Genomic DNA, 5,354 nt, shown 5'->3' with positions numbered 1-5,354 from the left:
CGGGTGCCTCATGATGTCATGCGTTACCCGGAACCAAATGGACCAATCCGGGGAGCCGTTACGTTACGTCCGCGGAGCCGTTACGTTAAGCCCCCGCTGATTGGTCCAAATTGACCAATCCACGGACTTCCTCACACACACACTCAGTGCAGGCAGCTCTGCTGATCTCTCCTCCCTGGCTGCAGGCTGATAACAGACAGTTGGGATCGCGGCGAAATTCTGTCTGCAGACCCATTCTCACAGCGTTTATCAACCTTTTTCTGACTCAATATCAAGCCACACTTATTGTTTTTATTTCGGCTGTGGCTTTGTGTGTGCTCAGGGTGAGTTTGGCTGTGTTTCGCTGAACAAGGAAACCACACCTCCACGGAGCTCAGCGCAATTCACAACGTCCCGACCAATCGGAGCACACTGGGCTCACAGGGAGGGGGGGAGGGGGGGGGGGGGGGTGCAAGAGCTGCAACGAGCCGTTTATGTGTATTCAGCAGTATTCACTCTCTCCACTAGTTTACAGAGATGCTGTATGCGAAACCAATGTGAGTTTGGAAAATTGCACAGTATAAATCTATTCTAGTAGACCTCAACAATTTAATTATGATTAGTGGAAATGGCCATGACATGGGCCCTTTAATACAATAATAAGTACTTTGAGTTTTGGTACCTTCTGTTGAGTTTGATTTGGTTTGATACTTTACTTCAGTGAAAAGTGGGTAAGACATTCTTCTTAATAAAAATGCATTTTCTTATAATTGTTTTAAATTGAAAATATTAAGTAAATTAACTCACAGTTGTATGCAAAGACCTGTTAGTTGTACAGTTTTACTTAATTAAAGTTAGTAACTTATTTGATGTATTAACATTTTTATTTACCCACACTTTTCGCAGCTTTGGGTTTTGTAAGGATTATAAAATCATACAAAAGTTACATTAAAGAAATGCATAAATCAAACTGCTCAATGTTGTTAATATACATTTCTATTATACCTCTTTTGATTGTTTTGTTTGAACATATTGCTGCTGTAATTTACACAGCCTATTACCGATGTCTCTCACACTATTTATAGAATCCCTCCGATGTGCGCTGCGTCTTGCCCACCGTGTTTCGATTTACTTGATGGTGCATTAGCGTGGAAGAAGCTACAGGAGAGTGGGGGGGTGTAGAATTCAGATCACTCTGACAATGACTGGGAATGACGTCAATGGTGGAGGGCTCTGAGTGAAATGTCATCTCTGAGCTGTAAAAACATGATGCTCTGCTCACAAAAAGGTCATTCTTTCTGCACTCAACACTGCAGGGTGCCCCATCCCTGAAAGCCAATGAAAAGCCTCCGTGGGAAATAAACACTCAGATCGGAGTAGTGCACATTATGTTTACCAAGTGTGTTTAGATAAAGGTTTTTTTAGCCATTTTTCTGGCTGTCAGGTGTCTTGTGGCATGACTGTGACGTTTTCTGTTGCTGTTGTAACCACACAGCATCCTGTTTCTCTCTCATGGCCGTGCGGTTTTAAAAATGAAAAATGTACTTCCGTCATTTCCATTGAAGCGGAGTGTTAAGTCGTGGCTTCACTTCTCAGTTTACTGGAAGCGGGTTCATTTGTAAACACTGGGGTTGGAAAGAGGGCCGGCTTGCAACAACAACACGTGTGCTTGTGGCCGGCAGGATGCAAAATGGGGAAATTACCCCTAAATGATGATTAGTTCATACCTTTTTTAGAGCATAAGAGCAGGGTGTTGAATACAGGTCACAGTGGAGGTATTCCATCCTCAATTATTTATTCTCTAAAATCTCTCAAAATGCTTGTTTTCTGAATCGAAATCTGATCATTCAGGCTACGTTACTCAAGCTACCATTGTAGCTGCTCCATTCCCACTCAAAATAATGTCATGTAGGCATAAATAAAGCAGTGACTTTATTGATTATACCATGAACAGTCTATTGTTTGTATACTTACATTTATAAACATAGATTTGTGTCTGGTCTCTGTTCAAACTTGAGGTACGGTTGAGCTTTGTGTGCTAGTCATGGTGCGGGCTGGTTTCTCTGATTCAACAATTTCAGTACGTCAGTGACGGTCAGGAAGTTCAACCATGGATGTATAAAGAGAACTGGGTATAGCTCTGGAAGCAGGACCCAGTTTATATGAAAGTTGCGCATGAAGTCAAAATGGCCTGACTCTTGATCACAAAATTCCCCACAGCTTATGTGCAATGCCTTGATTTGTTTTATGCTGCTGCTGCAACAAAAACATTTCCCAAATTGGGATTAATAAAGTACATTTTAATCTTACATTGTATCTTATCTCCAGCCAATCTTCAGCCTCCATTGGGCCCATAGAGCATTCACACTATTTTTTTTTTTTTTTTTACTAAGCCTCCAGTTCTCTCTGTCGCGTCACGTCCGCTCCCAGCTCAGTCATGAATGGATTCGGCTTCAAGCGTATTTTAAAAATGTTATGCCATAATGATTTAAACAGAAATGATTCAAGTGTTGAACTGGTTAGCTGTTATAACGTTAAAAAGATACACGCTGATTTGCAGAAGTCTATTTCCCAATGTTAGTCAATGGGAGTATGTTTGAGCCAAGTGGCTTCAAATTGTAGTACTATTGTTTGGGCACTACGACAATTTGCTTTGACACTTAGCAGACTTCCTGGGAGCTTGATCTCAACCCTGATTGGCTGAATTTTGTGTCACTGTCTTCATTTGCACCAGGGCTTCTTTGCATTGAGTTCGCACTACATATAGCACCACAGAATGATTTGTAAAATAAATGAAAGCACTGCAATGATAGAAATGTCGTACTTAAACATGTATTGAGAGAAATACAATATGTGTGTGTTTGTGTGGGGGTTGTTTGTGTGTGTGTTGCTCATCATCTTAGCGCTGTGTGATTCCCCTCTGTCTGCCTCTGAACCGGTTTGTGGTTCTGAAGGCCACCTCAACCCCAACGCCCCCATATCAACCACTGAAACCTCCGGGACTTTTCCAGACCAGTTCTGCTGTTTTTTAGCCAGTCAACCTCAGCGACATCCTCTGCTTTCATTCATGCTGCATCATATTGTAGATTGAAGGACAGACTATAGAGACGTGTGAAACATACATGCGTTCACATGACTGTGGCCTTTTTAAAAAGCAGGTTCAGACAGCTCTCAATAACAATGGCATGTGGTGGTCGAGTGCCGGAGGAGATGGGAGCGTGAAAGAATGCAGTCGATTGGCCCTGAGTGAACCCTGAGCTCGGTGTTTGGGTTCATGTGGAGACACTGTTGCTTATGAATAAAAGTAAAGTGCATGAAAGGTACAATAAAGTAGATTGCAAGATACCTTAATAAATAGTTGGTATTGATTTAATACTTGGTTCTCAATGCTAGTCTTATTTTCCAATACAAACCAAAAAGCCAATTTATTTTTCCTTCACTTTTTGATCCATTTCATTCGGTTTAGGAAGAATTGGTGGATGAAACACTCTTTATTTTGTCACAGATGTACATGCACACAGTACAGCACACACAGCGAAACTGGGAGCGGTAGTGGGGGGTTCGGTGCCTTGCTCAAGGGCACCTCTGCAATGACCATTAGGTGAACTGGCACTTCTCGAGCTACCAGTCCACACTGGTCCGATCGGGACATGAACCAGCGATACAGAATGTTTCAGATAAATAAAGTAGACAGAAAGGGATTGCATAAATATATTATTTATATATATTTTTTTGTTTTAACAGCATTCCAACTAACTGTTATTCTACGCACGAAAAGTTTATTATTCTGCCGACTTATTTTGCCGCGCTTCTCCTCCCGCATTGAACATCGCAGAAACTCTGTTCAAACATCAAAATGTTCAGCTCGGTCGGGAATCGATAGCTATTACTTTTCTCATTCATAACTTTCATAATTCCAGAGATACATCCCATAATACATCACATTTTTAACCATTGAAGTCAATGGAGAAATTCTTCAACTTCAACCAATCTTCATGCGACTTCAACTGCTAACTGTTCATTCGTACTTTCACTCAGAAACTTCATTCTAACTTTAAAATGTTACACATCTTTCTGACATTATTCGTGTAAAACAACTTTAAAATCTGATTCTTACTTTTAGAGATATTAAACATTGTTCAGACCTTGTTTTAGAGGTTTTCTTCAGATTTTAACATTAACTAGAGTGCGTGATGTCACAGCTAGAGGGTAGAAAATCTTGAAATTTGCCTTCGTATATTTTTTTTAAACTGCCATAATTCCCAAACCCTACATTCCTGAGACATCATTTATCATGACAAACGTAGGAAAGCATCCCGTAGCTTGAAAAATGACGAATAATTAAGCAAAATGCCTCTTGAGGGCATGAAGTGACAACAACGTTCAACATTCCTCCATTAAACCCCATTGTAATTTCAGGCAGATATTTCCTCACGGCAGCAGCCTTAGTTAAACTGCCAAAAAGGCCACATTATTAACCCGAAACTACACAAAAATTACACTTCAGATACTCAACTTCCTTGACATGCTTAACGTTTTGACATTTCACAGATATCTGTTACGGTTCTTCCACAAAACGTTCACATGTAAGAGGTGTATCTCTCATTCAGAACAATGGAAACCTTTGATCTCTACAGAGCTCGTTAGCTCAACTATAAACACCTGTGTAATGGAACACGATGATGTCATCACTCCAACTGACATGCTCAGAGCAGCAGACTTCAGATAGCAGTGTGCTAACAGTCCAGCCGTGAAGACATCTACGGGACAGTTTTGAGATTTCTTCAAATGCCGTTGCCATGGCAACACAATGCTCGCCATGAAACACGGTTTTGGTGGTGGTCCCTGACCCCAACGGCGGAGTCGGGTGTCGTGGACAGACTGTTTCTCTTCTGCAATTTGGATGTGTGTCATAATGTGAATGTATTTATTGATTTGTTTATGTGGTTTAATAATTGAATAGGTTTATGTCAGACATGCGTGACAGTTACAATTTGTGATCATTATTGATTTAATTGTTTTGTTTTCTGTTTTGGTTTTGATCTCTTACGTTAAGGACTTCTTAACGATGCACCCTTACGAATACGACTTTTCGAAGTGCGATTTGACGGAATACGGACCTTTACACTTCCTAAATCTAACCTTTACTATGTCTTGTGACCCCGAACTTACACACCTTCTCTCTTCTTTTCTTTCATTTTTTCCGAACCTTTCGTCGCCTTATAAACTTGACGTTGAAGACTTGATCGAACTTACCGCTACTAGACAGCGGTACCGTTGCTGTAAACTACTGTGGGGTATTATGCGAATCTACGCAACTACCGGACGTAACAATGGTTTGAACACTTCAAAACCCGCAAACCTCGTCAAAGTGA

The 5,354-nt window shown here is 40.9% G+C and overlaps 1 protein-coding gene across 1 annotated transcript in view; it reads left to right on the top strand.

Moving 5' to 3' along the window:
* Positions 1-5,354, top strand: part of LOC104959425 (inositol 1,4,5-trisphosphate receptor type 1-like) — a gene marked incomplete at its 5' end in the record, with an annotated part of 43,528 nt that overhangs the window by 27,839 nt on the left and 10,335 nt on the right. The window lies entirely within an intron of this gene.

The sequence above is a fragment of the Notothenia coriiceps genome, unplaced genomic scaffold (genome assembly GCF_000735185.1).
Source record: "Notothenia coriiceps isolate Sejong01 unplaced genomic scaffold, NC01 NC01_scaffold00030216, whole genome shotgun sequence".
Lineage (NCBI taxonomy): Eukaryota > Metazoa > Chordata > Actinopteri > Perciformes > Nototheniidae > Notothenia > Notothenia coriiceps.
The sequence above is the reverse complement of the archived record's forward strand: the minus strand, read 5'-3'. Positions and strand labels throughout refer to the sequence as shown.